General features: G+C 51.9%; 1 long non-coding RNA gene across 1 annotated transcript; it reads right to left on the reverse strand.

Annotated features, from left to right (window-relative positions):
* Window positions 1-3,570: 3,570 nt before the first annotated feature.
* Window positions 3,571-10,975, reverse strand: LOC143942352 (uncharacterized). Its single transcript, XR_013264760.1, has 2 exons — window positions 10,556-10,975; window positions 3,571-4,013 (listed from the first exon to the last, which is right to left on the reverse strand). It is a non-coding gene; the product is annotated as an uncharacterized LOC143942352 (long non-coding RNA).
* Window positions 10,976-12,238: the final 1,263 nt, after the last annotated feature.

Consider the following 12,238-nt stretch of genomic DNA (forward strand, 5'->3'; position numbering starts at 1 on the left):
GACCATTGTTCCTACGCAGTAGGAACAACAGATCAGTCTCCTCACCTCTGGCAGAAAGAAGATCTGTCTGTTTACAGTGACAGACCTCCGTTCTGTCTCGCTCGGGAGCGACCGCAGGGCACCAGCATTGTCTCCGTCATCACGCACCCTAGTGCTCTTAAAGTGACCAACGTACAGCTACGGCGGCTCACCCAGGGGAGTCAACCAGCCGCACTATAACTGCAGCGGCTGTTCCTTAAGCGGTTAATGTACATTGCATTAAGGCAGCCCACCGAAATCATTGTGCTTCTGACACACTAAAATGTCCCAAAATCAGATGTGTCACAAAATGATTGCTGCAATACTCTATTGTTCATTGAAGCATGGGCACTGAGGTGCTAACATTAATAGCATTGCAATGCATCAACAACCCCCAGCTCATTCATCTGAATATCCTCCTATTGTCATGCTGATTGTCCTCAATTAAAGCAGAGCTTCACTTAAAAGTGAAAGTTCCGTTCATCCGCCTCCTCTATTATCAATATTTTCTTTTCTTTCTTGGAGTGGGTACCGTTTTCTGACAGGTTCCTACTCCCACAATCCTCTCCTAGATGAGAAATGCAGAAGTTGAGATCCCCCCCAACCCTCAACCCGTCACATGTCCCAGGAGGCTGCAGGACCAGTCTTAAAGTGCAGCTTGTCCAGGGCATGCGCAGTAGAGAGGTTGCTGTGAAACGGCAAGAAAGTCAAAACCGGTTTTGTACAGCCAAGATGGTGGTGCCAGGGGCCCAAAAAGAGTACCGGCCCAGGTGAAAACAGCACACAGACTCCTGCCCTGGTAAGTGCATGTATATTAAAATGGCTGCAAACCCAGTTATACCACTTGTACAGGTGAGCCTATAATAAGTCTTACCTGTAGGTACTGTAAATATCTCCTAAACTTGCAAGGTTTAGGAGATATTTACCATATACGCCACCAACGTCATCAGCGCTTGTGCCGTTTCTTCAGCAGCCGTGCCCGCATGGAAGTGACATCATCACAGCTCCGGCTAATCACAGCGCCAGAGTCTGTGAACCTTGAAATAACTCCTGCAGACTAAGGATGAGCTCCGGCGTATCCGCACACTCCACGTGCAGAGCCTGCCAGGAAGTCGGTGCAGCGCTGCGCTAATCATAGACAGTGAGACATTTCCTGATGCGCGGCTGCCGAGATTGGGAAATGTCTCACTGCCTGTGAGAACACGCCGGAGCTCATCCCTACTGGAGACATATCGCTGGTCACAGAGGTGCAAGAGGACCGCTGCAACAGCTTTGATCTAAGGTAAGTAATTTCATAATGAGCTAGTATGTTTTCCCTGGACATCCATCCCATGTATCCTCTGTGTACCCTGGACATGTCTCTGGGCCTCCATCCCTTCTAATCTAACCCATGTAGATTGTGGGTGGCCTCACAACATAATATTAAATTACAAATAAAACGTTACATCATGCACCTTCATCCCAAATAAATATATATGAAATAGATTGTTGAAAAGATCTGGTCCCCAACCAGAAATATCAACCAAGGAAAAAGAGCAAGGGGACTATTACAGTGCGCTTTACAGGGTATGGAAACATTAAAAAAAACAGACATAAAAAATATATCAATTTATTTAAATATAAAAAATAAAATAAAAAAATTTGGCAGTACAAATAATCAATGACTGGTATAAAGAAGGACGTATTTCGACTAGTTTCGCTTTTCAGCTTCTTCAGGAAATACATATGTCTAGGAATATATATAGAAATCACAGTTATATTATCTTTTACTGCATACCTATGATCAAAAAGATGCAATGGGGAAGAGAACAAAATTAAAATATGGATAAACGCTTTACAAGGTCTTACCCGAACGCCCGTGCCCCTGAGACAGCTCAGGCAACCAGGGGAAGCTTCCCCCGGCGACTGGGAGAGGCATTAAGCCCGACACTAGCCGAGATCTATATGGAGATATTTATATTAAATCATGGTTTATACTTGTCTCAAGACTTTTCTTGGGTGACAACCCAGTCGTGAGATTTATCTCCATCACCAGGGGTAAAACGATGTGATTGGAAGAAATAGATGTGCCGATGAAGTGAAACAAGCAATGTGCTGTAAGGAAGAACTGGAATAAGCCCCTAGTGAAAGGGGAAGGGAATGGAAAAGATGAGCAAAAAGAGAAAAGGGGGGGGGGGGGGAAGAGGGAACGGACGTGAGATCTGAAGATAGTGAGACGGAAAAAGGGAAACAAGTGAAAAAAGGAATCCCACAAATGGGAAAAGTGAAGAATCGATGCGGATGGTGAAAAATGAATGCAAACTGAAAGGTGAGATCCAGTCTCATATGTAAATTATATATGTAAGGAAATATATAAAGTTAATTTCATTTAATTATTCAAGAAGTGTATTACTCGCTGTGATGTGACAGCGCATAAAGGTTGAAAAAAGGATTCAAGTTCCCGAAAGAATACCCAAGGGTAATAGTAAGGCAATTAGTGATTGGTGAGGTGCTTGTGAAACCTGGGTGCCAGGAGCAGAAAATAAATATAATTTAATTAGTTAGCAATAGGTTAAGCAGATTGCTTTCTTTAAGCCCCGGAGAGAAACATGAGGCTGCCCACCCAAAGGTGGATAAAGAACTCTGCCTCACTGATGGGATCAGTGTGCGAGATGGAGGAACGTCCAGCACATTTAGGGCACTCGGGGTTTAAGTGATCATCTGTGTAAACAAGAGCATGGTAATGCATCAATGAATAGATATTTTTGTATACTGGTGTGACTCCCTGTCTGGAACGTGCTCACTCACCACTCGCAGTGTGACCCCTGGGGTTCTCCGGATCAGCTTGTCGTGCCAGGGTAGCGGTGAAGCACCGCTATTAATGCCTCTCAACCCCGCTGATTGACCCCAGTGCCGCGTCACCAGCGCACAGCGTCCCGGGGTTCTACAGCGCATGCGCAACGACAGCCGGGGTTCTGCAGTGCATGCACGACGACAGCCGGCGCACATGTGCCCACCACATTACATGCGCCCAACACCCACCGCAAGCAATACTGTTACATGCAGGCCCGTGCAGCACCAGGTCCGAGCTGTGCACACAGCTGTCCCCTTGCTCTTTTTCCTTGGTTGATATTTCTGGTTGGGGACCAGATCTTTTCAACAATCTATTTCATACTAATCTAACCCATGGAGCAGTGCGCTGGCAGAACGGTAAAAAAAAAAAAAAAATCCTGCTAGCCGCATCTTTGAAGCGCTGTAGGAGCAGTATACACACCGCTCCTACAGCGCCCCTGCCCATTGGAAATTAATGGGCAGCATCTCCGAACCGACAAAGTGCTTTTTTCGGCTGCTAGCGGAGGTTAAAAGCGCCCAGCTAGTGGCCAAATAGCACCGCAAAAACAATGGTAAAGTAACACTTTACCGCCAACGCCCCCAGCGCCCCAGTGTGAAAGTATCACAGTGCTGGATAGCAAACAATATTATGATCATAAAGCGGGTAAAACCTTCTGGAGGTCAAAAACAAACAACAAACTGAAAGACAAAAAGTTAAGGAAATAAGCAGCAAGACAAGAGTATGAGCAAAAAAGGCACTGACCATTTTATTAATGTTAAAAGCATATTATTTTTAAACTTTTAAAAACTGAATTTTATTCAAAAAATGTGGCATGAAAACAAAAACAAAAGTAAATAAATACCCAACACAAGCTCACACAGCAAGACTCAAACTATACAATAGTCCATTTAAGTATTTAACCACGTTTACCAAAATATAAATAAAAAGTGGGCCCCAATACCCCTAACAAAGAATAGCTAGGATTAGGAAAGGAAGGGTGGACCAGGTCAGCTTGATTGTAGAAACCATTTATGCTGACGGACGATACAAGATTGGAAAAATGTAAAGGTGAGGTACATAAAGAACTGGTATATATGTTTCCACTCCAAAAGTACACGGCCAATCACAGGCGGGTGAGAAAATTGCAGATCTGCATGGTGACAGCCAAAACAGATGGGGGAAGCTGAAAAAGAAAAACATTGAAGAGTCAGAAACTGACACATTTAGAGATACATGGTAACATACCTCTAATGTTGGTTAACTAAAAAATGGATGGGCCAGGAATTTACATTTCCATTTAGAACTGGCTGGGCTCACATGGGGAATGCAGCGGCTCACAGCAGGAGTCCGGTGCGTCTCCATTCAATGTTTCAGGTCCAATTTTGGCTGAATTCAGACCTGAGACTGAGGACATGGTACAGGAGATCAATACAGCCTCACCAATGCCCGTCAGATGCAGCCTGCGTCCCCGGTAGTGCAGCCAGTGTCGCCATTGCAGCCAGTGAAGGGAGAGAGCCGCCGCCCGTTTCATTATAGTGCCGGGAACATCACAGCTTTCATTTCAATGCCTGTGTGTTCCCCGCTGTGCGCCGTCACATACAGCCCCTCTCCCTTGTCCGGGCACTTTGAAAAGACAGATCAATCGGGTAATCTGTCTATCTAAGTGCCCGGACAAGGGAGAGGGGCTGTATGTGACGGCGCACAGTGGGGAACACACAGCTATTGAAATGAAAGCTGTGATGTTCCCGGCGCTATAATGAAACAGGCAGCGGCTCTCCTCTTTTCTATGATCTAGGAAGCCCCCCTGATAGGCGGCACCAGGGGCAGAGCCCCGCCCCACCCAATTTTCCGTGCAAGTATTGGCAGGAATTCTCTTTCGGCTTTTTGCCAAAAGGGCCATGTTTGGGCGATATGTTTTGGCGGTCAAAATTTTGGTGCATCCCTAAAAATAGGTATCCCCAAGTAATGCAGGGTGTGAAAATAGGCATCACCCCTTATAATGCAGGGCGCCTGTGCCTCCCTGTGACATCCAGGCAGCCTGTGCCAACCATTGCGTACCTCCTGTGGCATGCAGCCTGTGGGCCCCCCATGACACCCAGCCAGTGTAGCCTGTGGCCCCCCCATGACATCCAGACTGCCCTCCCATGTGACCTCCAGACTTGCCCCCGTGGCAGACTTTCCCCCCATATGTGACATCCAGACTTGCCTGCCCCCCCATATGTGACATCCAGACTTGCCTGCCCCCCCATATGTGACATCCAGACTTGCCTGCCCCCCCATATGTGACATCCAGACTTGCCTGCCCCCCCATATGTGACATCCAGACTTGCCTGCCCCCCCATATGTGACATCCAGACTTGCCTGCCCCCCCATATGTGACATCCAGACTTGCCCGCCCCCCCATATGTGACATCCAGACTTGCCTGCCCCCCCATATGTGACATCCAGACTTGCCCGCCCCCCATATGTGACATCCAGACTTGCCCCCCCCCCCATATGTGACATCCAGACTTGCCCCCCCCCCATATGTGACATCCAGACTTGCCCCCCCCCCATATGTGACATCCAGACTTGCCCCCCCCCATATGTGACATCCAGACTTGCCCCCCCCCCCATATGTGACATCCAGACTTGCCCCCCCCCCATATGTGACATCCAGACTTGCCCCCCCCCATATGTGACATCCAGACTTGCCCCCCCCATATGTGACATCCAGACTTGCCCCCCCCCATATGTGACATCCAGACTTGCCCCCCCCCATATGTGACATCCAGACTTGCCCCCCCCCCATATGTGACATCCAGACTTGCCCCCCCCCCATATGTGACATCCAGACTTGCCCCCCCCCCATATGTGACATCCAGACTTGCCCCCCCCCATATGTGACATCCAGACTTGCCCCCCCCCCATATGTGACATCCAGACTTGCCCCCCCCCCATATGTGACATCCAGACTTGCCCCCCCCCATATGTGACATCCAGACTTGCCCCCCCATATGTGACATCCAGACTTGCCCCCCCATATGTGACATCCAGACTTGCCCCCCCCCATATGTGACATCCAGAGTTGCCCCCCCCATATGTGACATCCAGAGTTGCCCCCCCATATGTGACAGACATGCCCTGGGTGACATCCAGACTTGGCCCGCCCAGGTGACATCCAGACTTGCCACCGCCCCATATGTGACATCCAGACTTGCCACCGCCCCATATGTGACATACAGACTTGCCACCCCCACAGGTGACATACAGACTTGCCACCCCCACAGGTGACATACAGACTTGCCACCCCCACAGGTGACATACAGACTTGCCACCCCCACAGGTGACATACAGACTTGCCACCCCCACAGGTGACATACAGACTTGCCACCCCCACAGGTGACATACAGACTTGCCACCCCCCCAGGTGACATACATGCCCTGGGTGACATCCAGACTTGCCACCCCCCTGTGACATACAGACTTGCCCCCCCCCCATATGTGACATACAGACTTGCCCCCCCCCCCATATGTGACATACAGACTTGCCCCCCCCCCCATATGTGACATACAGACTTGCCCCCCCCCCATATGTGACATACAGACTTGCCCCCCCCCCATATGTGACATACAGACTTGCCCCCCCCCATATGTGACATACAGACTTGCCCCCCCCCATATGTGACATACAGACTTGCCCCCCCCCCATATGTGACATACAGACTTTCCCCCCCCCCCCATATGTGACATACAGACTTTCCCCCCCCCCCATATGTGACATACAGACTTTCCCCCCCCCATATGTGACATACAGACTGACTTGCCCCCCCCCCCCCCCATATGTGACATCCAGACTTGCCCCCCCCATATGTGACATCCAGACTTGCCCCCCCCCCCATATGTGACATACAGACTTGCCCCCCCCCATATGTGACATACAGACTTGCCCCCCCCCATATGTGACATACAGACTTGCCCCTGTAGTGTCACAGTTTGCTGCCTATCACAGGATGCTGTGGAAGTGACGTTGTTGCGTACTGCGCATGCGCGATGCGTTCCAAACACTCGCGCCGTGCGTTCCAACATAGTTTCGGCAATACAGTTCAGCGAAACCATCACATAATGTTACGGAAGTGATGTTACACACAACACAAACACTGGGCCGTTCGTTACAACACTAATACTTCCCTTGTTACCTAGTAGGTTTTGCATTGCTGGGACTTGTAGTGCCTATCCTGAGCTACATGCTTCAATGTTCAGTGTCCTCATCCTTATCCCCGAGCTTCAATGTTCAGTGTCCATCCTTATCCCCCAGCTTCAATGTTCAGTGTCCATCCTTATCCCCGTGCTTCAATGTTCAGTGTCCTCATCCCTATCCGCGAGCTTCAATGTTCAGTGTCCTCATCCCTATCCGCAAGCTTCAATGTTCAGTGTCCTCATCCCTATCCCCATGCTTCAATGTTCAGTGTCCTCATCCCTATCCGCAAGCTTCAATGTTCAGTGTCCTCATCCTTATCCCTGTGCTTCAATGTTCAGTGTCCTCATCCCTATCCCCATGCTTCAATGTTCAGTGTCCTCATCCCTATCCGAAAGCTTCAATGTTCAGTGTCCTCATCCTTATCCCTGTGCTTCAATGTTCAGTGTCCTCATCCCTATCCCCATGCTTCAATGTTCAGTGTCCTCATCCCTATCCGCAAGCTTCAATGTTCAGTGTCCTCATCCTTATCCCTGTGCTTCAATGTTCAGTGTCCTCATCCCTATCCCCATGCTTCAATGTTCAGTGTCCTCATCCCTATCCGCAAGCTTCAATGTTCAGTGTCCTCATCCTTATCCCTGTGCTTCAATGTTCAGTGTCCTCATCCTTATCCCCGAGCTTCAATGTTCAGTGTCCTCATCCTTATCCCTGAGCTTCAATGTTCAGTGTCCTCATCCTTATCCCTGTGCTTCAATGTTCAGTGTCCTCATCCCTATCCCGAGCTTCAATGTTCAGTGTCCTCATCCTTATCCCCGAGCTTCAATGTTCAGTGTCCTCATGCTTATCCCCGAGCTTCAATGTTCAGTGTCCTCATCCTTATCCCTGTGCTTCAATGTTCAGTGTCCTCATCCTTATCCCCGAGCTTCAATGTTCAGTGTCCTCATGCTTATCCCCGAGCTTCAATGTTCAGTGTCCTCATCCCTATCCGCAAGCTTCAATGTTCAGTGTCCTCATCCTTATCCCGAGCTTCAATGTTCAGTGTCCTCATCCCTATCCCCCTGCTTCAATGTTCAGTGTCCTCATCCCTATCCGCAAGCTTCAATGTTCAGTGTCCTCATCCTTATCCCTGTGCTTCAATGTTCAGTGTCCTCATCCCTATCCCCATGCTTCAATGTTCAGTGTCCTCATCCCTATCCGCAAGCTTCAATGTTCAGTGTCCTCATCCTTATCCCTGTGCTTCAATGTTCAGTGTCCTCATCCTTATCCCCGAGCTTCAATGTTCAGTGTCCTCATCCTTATCCCCGAGCTTCAATGTTCAGTGTCCTCATCCTTATCCCGAGCTTCAATGTTCAGTGTCCTCATCCCTATCCCCATGCTTTAATGTTCAGTGTCCTCATCCCTATCCGCAAGCTTCAATGTTCAGTGTCCTCATCCTTATCCCTGTGCTTCAATGTTCAGTGTCCTCATCCTTATCCCCGAGCTTCAATGTTCAGTGTCCTCATCCTTATCCCCGAGCTTCAATGTTCAGTGTCCTCATCCTTATCCCTGTGCTTCAATGTTCAGTGTCCTCATCCCTATCCCCATGCTTTAATTTTCAGTGTCCTCATCCCTATCCGCAAGCTTCAATGTTCAGTGTCCTCATCCTTATCCCCGAGCTTCAATGTTCAGTGTCCTCATCCTTATCCCCGAGCTTCAATGTTCAGTGTCCTCATCCTTATCCCCGAGCTTCAATGTTCAGTGTCCTCATCCTTATCCCTGTGCTTCAATGTTCAGTGTCCTCATCCTTATCCCCGAGCTTCAATGTTCAGTGTCCTCATGCTTATCCCCGAGCTTCAATGTTCAGTGTCCTCATCCTTATCCCTGTGCTTCAATGTTCAGTGTCCTCATCCTTATCCCCGAGCTTCAATGTTCAGTGTCCTCATCCTTATCCCGAGCTTCAATGTTCAGTGTCCTCATCCCTATCCCCCTGCTTCAATGTTCAGTGTCCTCATCCTTATCCCCCTGCTTCGATGAGGACACTGAACATCGAAGCATGGGGATAAGGATGAGGACACTGAACATTGAAGCACGGGGATAAGGATGAGGACACTGAACATTGAAGATCGGGGATAAGGATGAGGACACTGAACATTGAAGCACAGGGATAAGGATGAGGACACTGAACATTGAAGCACAGGGATAAGGATGAGGACACTGAACATTGAAGCTTGCGGATAGGGATGAGGACACTGAACATTGAAGCATGGGGATAGGGATGAGGACACTGAACATTGAAGTTCGGGGATAAGGATGAGGACACTGAACATTGAAGCTCGGGGATAGGGATGAGGACACTGAACATTGAAGCATGGGGATAAGGATGGACACTGAACATTGAAGCTGGGGGATAAGGATGAGGACACTGAACATTGAAGCATGTAGCTCAGGATAGGCACTACAAGTCCCAGCAATGCAAAACCTACTAGGTAACAAGGGAAGTATTAGTGTTGTAACGAACGGCCCAGTGTTTGTGTTCTGTGTAACATCACTTCCGTAACATTATGTGATGGTTTCGCTGAACTGTATTGCCGAAACTATGTTGGAACGCACGGCGCAAGTGTTTGGAACGCATCGCGCATGCGCAGTACGCAACAACGTCACTTCCGCAGCATCCTGTGATAGGCAGCAAACTGTGACACTACACCCCCCCCCATATGTGACATACAGACTTGCCCCCCCATATGTGACATACAGACTTGCCCCCCCCCATATGTGACATACAGACTTGCCCCCCCCATATGTGACATACAGACTTGCCCCCCCCCCCATATGTGACATACAGACTTGCCCCCCCCCCCCATATGTGACATACAGACTTGCCCCCCCCCCATATGTGACATACAGACTTGCCCCCCCCCCATATGTGACATACAGACTTGCCCCCCCCCCATATGTGACATACAGACTTGCCCCCCCCCCATATGTGACATACAGACTTGCCCCCCCCCCCATATGTGACATACAGACTTGCCCCCCCCCCCCCATATGTGACATACAGACTTGCCCCCCCCCCCATATGTGACATACAGACTTGCCCCCCCCCCCATATGTGACATACAGACTTGCCCCCCCCCCATATGTGACATACAGACTTGCCCCCCCCCCATATGTGACATACAGACTTGCCCCCCCCCCCATATGTGACATACAGACTTGCCCCCCCCCATATGTGACATACAGACTTGCCCCCCCCCCCCATATGTGACATACAGACTTGCCCCCCCCCCATATGTGACATACAGACTTGCCCCCCCCCCCCCATATGTGACATACAGACTTGCCCCCCCCCCCCATATGTGACATACAGACTTGCCCCCCCCCATATGTGACATACAGACTTGCCCCCCCCCCCCCATTTGTGACATCCAGACTTCCCCTGCCCCGTGACATCCAGACTGCCCTCCCTATGACAGACTTGCCCTTAGTGACATCCAGACTTGCACCCCGTGTGACATCTAGACTGCACCCCCGACAGACTTGCCCCCCGTGTGACATCCAGACTTGCCTACCCCAGTGACAGACTTGGCCCCCGTGTGACATGGAACCAGCCTGTGTCGCCTCGTCGTGTCCCTCGCTGTCATGGAGATGGAGATAATGCGCCGCTCACCCCCGCCAATCAGATGAAGAGCGTGTCCTCCAATCAGATGAAGCGTGGATAACGGTTTATAAGTCACAGGCAGGTCGAGCGGCGCCATTTTTGCTTCTGTTGTGCCAGCAAGAGGAAGTTTCTATTTTGGAGTCTGTTTTGAGAGGACACAGCGCCCTACAGAGGACAAATCGGAGACTACACCCCTCCCTTCTTCATAGCACATCTATTAGAGAGAAAGTAAGTGTCATATGACCGATGTCACCTGACGGGGGCGGGTCCAGTGTCGGGATGTGGGCGGGCTTGTGTAATGTTCCGTCAGTGTTTCTCCCCTCCTTTCTGGTCTGAGGGAAGAGAAATTACAGGCAGTGACCCACCATACCCTCCGTGACAGGGGCCCCCGACATCCTCCGTGATAGGGGCCCCACACCCTCCGTGACGGGAGCCCCCGACACCCTCTGTGACAGGGGCCCCACGACACCCTCCGTCATGTGGCCCACCCTCCCTGACGGGCCCTCCGTGACAGGGGCCCCCTGACACCCTCCCCCACGGGGCCCCCGACACCCTCAGTCATGTGGCCCCCTGACGCCCTCCGTGACAGGGGCCCCCGAAACCCTCCCTGACGGGACCTCTGACACCCTCCGTGACAGGGGCCCCTCGACACCCTCCGTGACAGGTGCCCCTCGACACCCTCCGTGACAGGGGCCCCCCGACACCCTCCCTGACGGTCCCCTCGACACCCTCCGTGACAGGGACACCCCGAATTCCTCCATGACAGGGGCCCCGGATTTCCTCCATGACAAGGGCCCCCCGACTTCCTCCATGACAGGAGCCCCTGACACCCTGAATGACAAGGGCCCCAAACTTCCTCCACGATAAGGGCCCCCCCAACACCCTCCATGGCAGGGCCCCCGACTTCCTCCATGACAGGGGCCCCCGACTTCCTCCATGACAGGGGCCCCCAACTTCCTCCATGACAGGGGCCCCCAACTTCCTCCATGACAGGGGCGCCTGACACCCTCAATGAAGGGGCCCCCGACTTCCTACCTGACAGGAGCCCCCGATACTCTCCCTGACAGGGGCTTCCTGACACCCTCCCTGACAGGGGCCCCTCGACACCCTCCGTGACGGGGGCCTCGACACCCTCCGTGACGGGGGCCCCCGACACCCTCCCTGACGGGGCCCCCCGACACCCTCCCTGACGGGGCCCCCCGACACCCTCTGTCGTGTGGCCCCCAAGCCCTCCGTGACAGGGGCCCCCGACACCCTCCCTGACAGGGCCCCTCGACACCCTCCGTGACGGGGGCCCCCGACACCCTCCGTGACGGGGGCCCCCGACACCCTGACGGGGCCCCCCGACACCCTCCCTGACGGGGCCCCCCGACACCCTCCGTCATGTGGCCCCCGACGCCCTCCATGACAGGGGCCCCCGACACCCTCCCTGACGGGCCTTCTGACACCCTCCGTGACAGGGGCCCCCCCCGGACACCCTCCGTGACAGGGGCCCCCCCGACACCCTCCGTGACAGGGGCCCCCCGACACCCTCCCTGACGGTCCCCTCGACACCCTCCATGACAGGGGGCCCTCCGACACCCTCCGTGACAGG

Source organism: Lithobates pipiens, unplaced genomic scaffold (genome assembly GCF_037356315.1).
Source record: "Lithobates pipiens isolate NorthernLeopardFrog02 unplaced genomic scaffold, aLitPip1_a1.2 Scaffold_10, whole genome shotgun sequence".
Lineage (NCBI taxonomy): Eukaryota > Metazoa > Chordata > Amphibia > Anura > Ranidae > Lithobates > Lithobates pipiens.